The sequence below is a fragment of the Protopterus annectens genome, chromosome 5.part0 (assembly GCF_019279795.1).
Source record: "Protopterus annectens isolate FY-2018-M chromosome 5.part0, PAN1.0, whole genome shotgun sequence".
NCBI classification, from domain to species: domain Eukaryota; kingdom Metazoa; phylum Chordata; order Ceratodontiformes; family Protopteridae; genus Protopterus; species Protopterus annectens.
In genome coordinates this window covers 1141681656-1141693293 of record NC_056735.1, presented here as the reverse complement: position 1 = coordinate 1141693293, position 11638 = coordinate 1141681656, and the positions used below count along the sequence as shown (strand labels likewise).

Here is an 11638-nt window from a genome sequence, read left to right as displayed (position 1 = left end):
ATGATTGGCAGTTGATTTTTACGTACCGGCTTGCCAGGCCTGATGCGCAACCTTCAACGAAGGTACGCCCATTCATGCATGTCTCCACGCAGAAGACGCTCTAGCTGCGAATTGAACCAGACAGCGTTTTACTGTGAGGCGACAATGCTACCACAGCAAAATTACAGAAAAACACTGTATAAAACTACATGAAACCATAGTGTAGACAGATGTTCTAAGAGGTAATATTTTGCCCATCTGAGTGGCTGTATGCATTTCATTTATGCTTCCTCCCTTGAGAATACCTTCTTTGATGCTGAAAAGGGTAGTGCTTTTTCCCATTTTAGTTCTTAACAGAGGGAGCTGCATCCCAGTGAATGAATTTGTGTATTATTTATGCATGCTAAACCCATGATAAAACACCATAAGGTGAATGTGAAACAAAAATTACATAAGTGCAACCTATAGTCCTTATCTTTTACAAGCTCTTACTTCTCAGTTCATTTTTATGCCATAGGTTATATTGTACAGCTATTTCATAATTCTCTCTAAATATTTTCCTCTGTCAGATATTATTGAACTCTATTACAAATGTAAGCCAAAATTTGTCATCCACAAGTATTTGTTAAGATGGCCTTGGACTTCATGATGAGGTTGGACTACCTTTTATCTAGGATACCTGAAGGCATTTTTCTCACCCTCTGTATGTTATACCATTTCTATGGGCAGACACTTTAACTCTCTGCTTATCCAGGTCACTTGCCTCTTCTGAGTGGAAAGACCTCTTTTCGTTGTAAAGGACTTCATGTTCTTCCTCACTTACTCCCCACTGCAGTCTTACAGCTCTTTCTCCTGAAATTAGTCCCTGCTGTGCTAGCTTGTCCTTTCACACAATGATTCCAAAATGGCAAATCGAGTTTCCTGCAGACCTACAGATTTTGGAGATGAACGACTGACATTACTGTCACCAGTAGCTCTCTCACCTTTATCCAATCATCCTATTCATACTGTTGAGCAACAGGCAAGTTATATCATTAGCCTTTCAGTGAGCTACCGTACTGGCAAAGCGTTACTACATCCCTCAGTGGAATAACTTGCTTAAGACATTTTTAAAAGGAATTCGCTAGAGGACTGAAGTTTGATACTTCTGCAACACAGTTATTATTACTCCGCCTCATTCTTCATAATGCCCCATGTACAACTGTTATATTAGTCTGTATTAGCCCCACTGGGGTAGGGCTGCCAGCCACACACTACTCTTGTTGAAATAGTTACTGTAAAACTATGCCAACATAGTTTGCAAGGATCCGATATATTCAAAGACAGCACCCTGTGCAAGTTATCTTTAACTATATAGCAAAATCTGAAATGCAGGTGTACTATTATTATTCATATCATAAAGGCCCAAACGTTTGTAAACTTAGCATTTAAATGGCATCTGTGATCAGTAAAAAGGAAGGTATGCATTTGATAATATTTTGATCTATTCGGTGCATAAACTACTGTATCACTTTAGGTCAATATTATTTTCTATTTTTTTCTACATCTTTTAATGTTATTTGCATATTTAATTGATTATGTAAATTGGGCTTTTAAACAGTAGTATAAATTAGCAAGAATTATTGGGAGGGGATGGCTGATGAAGTCCTATGGTTAAGGATGAAAAACTCAATGAAACAGTTAGGAGTTTTATTTTTCTGTTACTTGTTCAAATAACATTTATTTGAGTGATTCCTGGCCAGATTGTATTTTATTTTATCCTGTACTCATACAATGCCAATATTATTGGTTTTATCAGGCCTCTTTATGTACAAATGCAGCAGATGTAAAAGCATTTTGTAGTATACGATTACACAGATGCCAAGAAAAGAGAAGATTTGAACATATACAACCATATATAATGGTCAAGGAGTATAATTAGGACCAGAGATTTCAAATGCAATATTAGAAAGGAAAGTATTTCAAGAGATATAAACAAATTAAAAGAAATTATAAAGGTGGGAGAAATGAAAATAGGAAAAACAGAACATTTAAAAATGTACATAGAAAAGAAATGATGTATGGAAGGAAATAGATTATGTCATGTTTTCCAATACACTGGAAGATGTTAAAGGAGGAAATATGAAGAGTTTTTCAGATCACTAACAGGCAAAAATAGGTGTTAAAAGGTGCCGTTAAGCAAGATAAGGGTGTAAAAAAAGTTAAACGGTGAACATATCAAAGCAAAATTTGATAGAACGGTGAAAATATTGTGGCGTGAACATATGACCAAGATTTATTTATTAAATTTTGCACAAAGTCGTGGGTACAATACAAGGAGAAAATGAAGAAATGTATTTATATGTGCGAAATATATATTTTTATACAAAATAAGGGCAAATAGGGACATTTAAATATAGGATACAATGTATGGGATAGAGGTAAATAATGAAAGGTATGCAGAAAAAGAAAGAATTACACTAAAAAAAATGAAGCAAGAATACAGAATTTATTCAAGAGACAACAGTATTTAATGAAAGGAATGACAGCGGAATTATCACCCTAAAAGGCAAAAGATGATAATGGAAAAAACAATACCACAAGAAGGGAACATATTGAAAAACAAAAAATATTGGAGTACTGAAATTTATTTCACAAAAGATTTGAGGAAAATAGGTAAAACGAGAAACTGTTTGAGATGCAAGAGAGTTTTCAAACATAGAGAATGAAACGTTAAGTATAGTTTCAACACCTTTGTTAAGTGAATGAAAACTCAGCACCAGACCAGATGGGATTGATCAGAAGAAAGAGTTAGTAAAGGGGATAAATGAATGGAAGGAAGGAAGATGGATTTAAAGATAAAGTATACATGGAGGAACAATAAAGCTGACCTGAAAAAAAAGTAGTAGAGAAAATGTATGCAATTTGAGACCAATTACATTAATAAATGTTAATTATAAATAAGCATGAACACACTCAAATAAGAAGGGAATTAGATTAATGAATATATGGAGTAAAAGAGAAGTTAAATAAATGCTAATGATTATTAAGGAAATAGAGTATAATATAAAGGAAAATAAAAAGCCAAGAATAAATGGATGTGATGTAGACAATGCATATGACATTATTTATTTATTTATTTTTATTTTATTTTACATTTGTGAACTGGGAAAGTCCAACTGGATACAGGTCCATTTTCAGCGGTGGCCCGGGGACAAAAGCTCCACATGTACATAGATACAGAAGACTTAACAGTTGCAGTTTTTTATACAATTACATATAGATATATGTTCTAGATTTGTTGAAATACATACATAAAAGCTTTACAATTATTAATTCTCATATTAGAAAATAAACAGTTTTAGTAATACAAAGCTGAGCAAGGTAGCATATCATTCAGTAGTACAATACATTAGAGTAAGACTGCTAATGTTTCAGACTTTTTATAAGACAGTTTCTACAAGTAGCCAGGGAATGTAATCATACAAAGTGAATAGTGAGTAGGTTAGTCTGGGTTTGTACAGGAGCACAACCAGTGAATTTTTAGATGTGCTTTGACATATGCTTTAAATTGGATTATGGAGTGAACTGCTGTAAGTTCAGCAGGGAGTAGGTTCCAGATTTTGCCAACAGAGCTGGAAAATAATGACTCACCAGCTAAGTTACTGGATTCAACAGTTTGTACTAGCATTTTATCAGAAGAGTGGACTGTTTTTAGGTAACTGTAGGGGGTGATTATATTTTTGAGTATGGGTGTGCTTTCGGGGTGATAGAGGACTTTGTGAGCAACTGTTAATTGGTTGTACTGGAGTTGAGACGTTAACTCTAGCCAGCCTAGGGATCGTAGGTTAAGACAGTGGTGTTTTCTATATGCTGAACCTGTGGCAAATCTGGTTATGTTATTATAGCAGCTACTGAGTTTATTGAGGTTAGATTTACTTAGGTTTGTATAAATCGGGGAGGCATAAAGAATGGTTGATAGCAAATGTGTATGGGCAATCACTGTCCTAGCAGTTGGGGTTAGGAATGGCTTAATCCTATATAAAGAGCCAAGCTTCTTATTGCCTGTTTTAATGGTCCTATCGATATGGGCATCAATCTTAAGGTTATTGTCGACTATTATACCTAATAGTTTTGTATTAGATTCTGGAGAAATTATGGTGCCATTGCTGGATGTTATGGTAAATGATGGCAAAGGGATTTTCCAAGTGGGGGGTGAAGAGTAACAGTTTTGTTTTATTTGGATTTAATAGAAGACGCCCGTCAGTGAGCCAGCTTTCAACTTTGTTAAATGTTTTTTGTGATAAGGTCTGTAGGTCTATCGGGGAGGTGGCAGAGCAGATTTGGGTAGAGTCATCTGCATACTGAATGTAGGTTGCTTTGGGGATGACTGTATGGAGCTCATTAATGAAGATAGAAAACAGGAGAGGTCCTAGTATAGACCCTTAAGGCACTCCAAGGGTGACTGACAGTAGGGAGGATAGGCTATTCTTTCATAGAACAGCTTGTTGTCTGCCACTTAGACAGAATTGCAACTAGCGTATTGCCAGGTTATCTATGGCAAGAGTTTTTAGTGTGCAAAGGAGTAGTTGATGATTTACCATGTCAAACGCCTTGGATAGGTCAAGAAAGAGGGCAGAGGAGAGCTTGTTATTATTACGATTTTGATTTATTGTCTGAGAGAAGGAAAGAAGGGCTGAGGTTGTGCTATGGTGGGGGTCTAAATCCATGCTGGGAGGGGGCTAGGAGATTGTTCAGATTGAGGTAATGTAAGAGTTGCTTACGGATACATTTTTCCATAATTTTAGCCAGAGGTGACAGAATCGCAATAGGCCAGTAGTTTGATAGATCAGTATAAATACCCCCTTTATGGAGAGGAATGATGTGGGAAATTTTCCAGATGGAGGGGATATATGCTTCCGAGATGGTTCTGTTGATTAATATTGAAATAGGATATGCTATTACGTCTGCAGCTTTTTGAAGATATTCAGCAGGGTGTAGGTCTGCTGATAGGGTGGTGGGTTTCAGTTTCTTGACTAAGAATCAGATAAGTGATGTTGGTACTGGTTGAAAGTTAAAGGAGGGGTGAGTGTTGGATATGGAGTCAATTGGGTCTGGGTTATTGGGTTATTTGTTGGTTGGCAAGGGATTGTATAGTTTCCATAAAGAAAGTGTTAAAGGTGTTGGCAATATTTTCTGAAGGCGTTACGAGGGCAGTCGCGGGGGTAGGGGTAGTAGTATGTCCTGGGTGGAGAAGATTGTTTAAACTAGACCAAAATTTTTGTGGTTGATTTTGATGTTTTTGTTGCAGGTTACAGTAATAATTTTTTTTGTCTTGAAAAATATACTTTTTTCTATTATTCCTTAGCTGTTTATATACAAGTTGGTCCTTTGGGGATTTATTGGTTCTCCAAGTGGTCCATGCTCTGTTTCTACTTACTATTTTTTGTCTAGTTACTTTACACAACCACAGTGCCACTTTTTATGAGAGAACAACTATACATACATGCAAATATTTCAAGCACAGGCATTAATGCCCTTCTAGCCTGCCAATATACAAAAACACTTGTTCCCATAATAAATGTCCAGGCTGTTCTTAAAGATATCTAAACTAGTACTTGCTTTACTGCAATTTGGTAGTCTGTTCCACGCATCAGCTGCTCTCTCAGAGAACCAATTAGTACACTTCTCATTCCTATAGAATCTTCTACATAGGTTGTCTGATGATTCCCTACTACTTTTTGATAATCCCAAACATTCCCAGAGGCAGCTGTCTCTAAATGCCCTATATATCCGAGTAAGATCTCATCCTAGATATCTGTAAGAGACACTGTACAAGTTCAGATATTTTAGTCTTTCATAATAACTTAAATTTTAAATTAAATTAACTACGGGAAATTATGAAACTGTATAGGATCGAGAAAAATATTAATTTAATAAAGACAACACAGGAAAATAGTAAGGCAAGGGTTATTGTAAATGGTTGGGTAAAAAAATGGCACTGAAATTCAAAGAGGAGTTAGGCAAAGGTGTCCTTTAAGTAGTGCAGTATCTGCATTAATAATAAATGCAGTAATGAGATGTACAAATAAATACATAAAAATGGAAAATGTATCTGTGAAGGAGTAATAAAGATACCTTTAATGATGTGTTATGCTGAAGATGTGAATCTAACAAAAAAAATGTAAGACAGAGTGAACCAGTGACAAAAGAAATATGTGCGTGGTTGTTGCACACGGTAGAAGTGAAACTTCTATAAGGAAGTGCAAAGAAAAGCAAATGGTACAGTACAGTACAAGCTCCTTTGCACTTCCTTACAGAAGTTTTACTTCTACCGCACATGACGACCATGCTCATTTCTATATTAAATAACACATATTCTTTGTATTTCTTTATTAAATAACACGTCTTCATTTCAGGCATAATGACCATTTCTTTCATATATGTTTATGTATGACTGCTACTGTAATTATTCTTTTGCTAACAGAGCAATTTATCATGACCATTCTCTCTAGTATTTTGTTACAGCCAGCACATTTTTCTCATAATTATAAGTCAGTACCCTGTTCCAGAACTTTCTTCTTTACTCATACTTTATTTTCCTCTTACACAATTTTATATTAATCTTTCATATTCTTGTCCCATTCCAAAATTACTTAAATGTCTTGCTTCATTCTTTTACAGTTAGGATTCACAAATAACATAGCAAATTAGCAGTCTACTTTTTATTTTATTTCCTTTTGACTACTTCAGTTTTCTTTTATCTATAATGTAGTCCGTCTGCTATAGAAGTGTTTTGACTTTCTACCTTCTGTATCTTTCTTATTTTGATTTTGGTTTTCTCCCTTAAATCTTTTTTCTTTAGCACTCTGTGTTTTTTCTCTTCAGTAGTACCTTTCATAGTTTGTTGCACATTCTCCTCAAATAATTTACTTATTACATTCCCAATATATTTAGCTTCTGATCCAACAAGCTTTCCTTCATCAAATTACATTGCATTTTTAGAACATTTTTGCACTTGTTTTCTTTCAACATTGACTTTCGTTTTTCATTTTCAAAATTCATATGCCTCTCCTTCATATAGTTGAAAACAATTTACAATTTTTGCTGTGTTCTGTCTCTACCCACATTGGTTACACCTTCATTTATCACAATCACTTATGAGGCAAGTCACTGTCACAGTAATAACATATTCTTGGTTGACCCAGCTATCTCACAGTTCCTCTTTTTCCATTCACTATTACACATGGGATAGGTTGCAGATCATTACTCACATATTTTAACATCGTCCTGTCTCCCAAGACTAAGCTCATAATTTTCTTTCAGCAATTTTATATACATCAGTGTTTGAACAAAAAGTTGAACTCTTCACTGTCAGTGGGTGTATGTGTGTGTGCATGTCAGGGGCTGCCGGGGATCACTTGCTTGCTCTCACTCTTCACTTTCACTGAGTGTATGTGGGGGAGGGGGTTGTGTGTGTGTGTGTGTGTGTGTGTGTGTGTGTGTGTGTGTGTGTGTGTGTGTGTGTGTGTGTATGTGTGTGTGTGTGTGTGTATGTGTGTGTGTGCGTGCGATCGTTCACTCTCACTCTTCACTCTCACTGTGTGTATGTGGGGGGGAGGATTGCACGCTCGCTCTTGCTCTTCACTGTCAGTCTGTGTGTGTGTGTTTGAAAAGCTGAAGTAGAAGTATGGAAGCCCTTAAGGGCAGAGTTTGACTTATGTACTTCTGTTTCATTTTTCCATTACACTCCAAGCTCTTACACTGTCCCATAAGAAGTTTCACTTCAAAAATGGAAGAAGGTTTAAGATAGGTAGGACTGAGTCTTAACACAGAGAAAATAAATGGTTTGGATATGTAGCTAAGAGAGCATGTGTTTATTTCAGTAAAAAAGAAAGATACTGGGAATAACATTTGGATGTTATGAAAATATAAAAACCAAATGAAAGTGTATTACAAGAGATACAGGAAATAAATAATTGTATCGATTTCCCTGCAGCTCTGTTAAATCTCCATGTCAGTGTGACCCAGAGCAAGAACAACTTTAATTGTGGCAGCTATGCATCATTCTCCTTCTCCAGAGCAAATTTAGTGGTATTGTAATGCTTCACTGAAAATGATACAGTACATCATCTACCAGACACAAGACAGGAGGGTGATTGGAGAACAGAATAAAGTAGTGAGACAGAAAGAAGAGGACAGGATGGGGGGGGGGGTCCGACAAAAGCAGCCTGAGAGATTTTGAGCTCCATGCTAAACAGAGAGTGGGAATTAAATGAGAACTTGGATAAATGTTTAATGAAGCTCTTTTCGTTTGACACTAAATCAAACTTCTTCAGATAAAGGATACTTAGTAACCACGTATTTTAAAAAGTTACCTAAAAAAGAGTCACATGGTATAATACTACCAATCAAAGTGACCCCTGACTATTTTGAATTTGTCACAAGGTACAGATTTAGCTGAATACCTGAATGAAGCTACAAACTTTCCGAAGTTCACTTTTACCTTCAATACAGATGAGATAGCGTATTTACACATCCACCTTAAAAAAGATAGAGAAAGGAATAAATGTATAGCTAAAATTCATAGGAAGCATACTTATTTCAATTCCTTTCCACATTTTTCTAGCTGCCACCCATACCACCAAAAGAAGCCAGTGGTTAAAGGACAACTGGTGAGGGCAGCTAGAATTGTCACTTTGGATGATGACATCCTAGTGGAATGGGAGACATTAAGGAATTTATTTCCCGATGGGGATATCCTGATGATTTGGTCACTTCCTTAATTGAAGAAGTGAAGTATATGAGATTTAATGGGGTTTATTCCCCCATTTTAAATGTAATTGATCTTCAAACTCAGGATATAGCCCACTCAAGGGTTGAGGGCGTGACCAGTACTAATTTCACTTTAAGCCTGATTACAACTTATAGTGTAGATAGCTCAGTATTGTCGCATATTTTACATAAAACTTGGAGGCTATTGAACAATGATCCATCTATGTTGGATAAAGTGGGATTATTTCCCAGAATTATCTTTAGACGAGAATGTAATTTGAAAAATGTATTGGAGTCAAAACACACATACGTTTTGAAACATCCTGGTATGTATAGATGTGAGATGTGCAGATTTTGTAAATTCATGGATGTAGGTAGCATCTTTGATATTAATGGCAAAACCTATAGGGCAAGGAATAAACATAATTGCAATTCCAAACTAGTGGTTTACCATGCCAAATGTCAGAAATGCCCAGCATTTTATACTGGAAAGACAGAACGCAGGCTCCATGACCGGGTTTATGAACATCTATATGCCATTGAGAAACATAAAATAGACAATGCACTGGCCAAACATGTTTTGGTACCAAGTGATCACATCTTTAAGTTTGGAGTGATAGACGGAGGAATTAGAATTGTTTTGGCAAATTTATACAAATGCGTATAATTATCCAGGTATCAATGACGCAGGCTTGATAGCCTGCCTGGTTAAATTAAAGTTTATCTAGATGAAATTTAAAATTCTTTTATTTGTTTTATTAGTAAATATTCTTTTTGAATGCTTGGTGTAATAGATTAATAATTTTTGTAAATATACTTTTTTTAGTATCTTCTTTAGGAAGACGATTGACATATTTTACTTAAGTCCTAATCAGATATTTATAGTAGTTCTGCATTAATATTGCTCATAAGGCTTAATAGGCAGCAAAATCAGTATTTGAGTTTTTAAGTTCCACGTGATGTCATTTTTAATATATTTCTGTGATATTTAATCATTTATTTCTTCCATTATTTCTTATATTATTTTTGTACGTACGGAAATGTTTAGTCATTTTATTAATGACTGTATTTTGTATACGTTTTTATTATGGTTTTTATATAGAGGGTGCGTCAAAATAGTCAGGGGTCACTTTGATTGGTAGTATTATACCATGTGACTCTTAGGTAACTTTTTAAAATATGTGGTTACTAAGTATCCTTTGTCTGAAGAAGTTTGGTTTAGTGTCAAATGAAAAGTGCTTCATTAAACGTTTATCCAAGTTCTCAGTTGGCTCTTCACTGGATACCTATTTTATTATTTTTTTAGTAGTTTGTTTTATTTTTGTTCATCCAGGAGTGGAAACTGATTGCAGCCTTGGACTATGAGGAGTTCAGCCAGTTGAAAAGAAACTGTTTTAGAAAGAACTGCAGAGGCTGTCATGGGCATCCAAGCTAAGGCACTGTTAGCCAGTCTGGTTTAGTGTGTGTAGGGGGGGATGTACACAAGGAAATGAGGTGGGATTTTTGAAGAGTAGATTATGCTGTGTTGTGAAGGTGGTCAACGAAGAGGTAGGAAACTGGGAGTGAATTAATGATGCAAGCAAGGTATGACAATTAGTCACAGATGGAGCATTCAGGCTTTTGGATAAGGATGTAGAAGCAAAAAAGAAAAAGAAAAAAAGGCAAATGGCTATACAGGAATGTGAGGCTATAAATCAGACCAAAAGGAAGGTAGGACCTACAAGTGGAAAGGGGGGATGGAGAGGTGGAGGGGCATAGATCAACAGAACAAAATCCGGAAGGGCTACAAAGACAAAAGTTGGAAGAGTTATCAGAAAGGATCAAAAAGACAAGCAAGGGCATTTTAAGTAACCAAAAGAAGCAAGGGAGAGACAGAACTTGCCAAGTTAAGAAAAGATGGGACGAAGATCACCAAAGACTGGGAAATAAGTAGAAGTTGTAATAAACTGCCTTAGTCTTCACAAAGGAAAGGATTGGGAAGGGGCTATGCTGGAAGAGAAGCAGGGCTGAATAGGAAAACAGTGTACATCCACCAAAACAGAGAAGGAAAAGTTCCAGAGGAAATTGACTGCCCTTAGAGAGGATAAAGCACAGGGAACAAATGGGCTGCCTCATAAAGTACTTAGAAATCTGGCCAGTGTGCTGGCGGACATCTCCATACATATCTTGAATAGATGACTGAGTAGGGCTGAAGTGGCAACAGACAAGAACACTGCAGTTGTGGTAACACTGCATGATAGGAAGCCAAAAATATCAGGGAACTAAAGGCCTTCTAGCTTAACAGTGGTAGGGGAAAGGCATGGATCAAATTACAAGAGTATTTTTGTTAGCTCTTCTACAGGACAATGATCTCTAGGACAGTAAAGAGCATGGGTTAATGGCCACAGCAAATGTCAGTCAAACTTGATCCAGTTTTATACCTGATAGGGGAGCAACAGTAGAAGCAGTCTGCCTGGACTTTAGCAACATCTTTATTCTGTCCCACAAAGAAACTGATAGGAAAACTGGGTTAATTGAGAAACTGGTAACCTGCAGTGCTGAATGGTAGGCCACAGAGGGTTGTGGTGACAAGGACAGTGTTAGGAATTAGGAAAGTGTCTAGTTGAATACCATAGGTTCTCTCCTGGGTTCAGTAATCACTGCTTTTGCCTCAAACATATCAAACTTTCTGTGGATGACACAAAGATGAGGCAGTGGATAATGGGGTTTGAGTGCGGCTAAGGATTTGGAATGGCTGAATGCATTTGCAGATCTGTAACATTTGAGTTTCGGTGTAAACAAATGCAGAATAATGAGCTTAGACCACAACAGCCCTGTCAAGAAGAATTAGCAGGGAGGAGCATAGCTGATGTCAATAACAAAGGATCTAGGGGCGCTGTTCACACCTAGCCTGGACCATGGGGAC

The 11638-nt window shown here is 36.5% G+C and overlaps 1 long non-coding RNA gene across 2 annotated transcripts in view; it reads right to left on the bottom strand.

Annotated features, from left to right (window-relative positions):
* Nucleotides 1-11638, bottom strand: part of LOC122801560 — a 432544-nt gene that overhangs the window by 78472 nt on the left and 342434 nt on the right. The window lies entirely within an intron of this gene.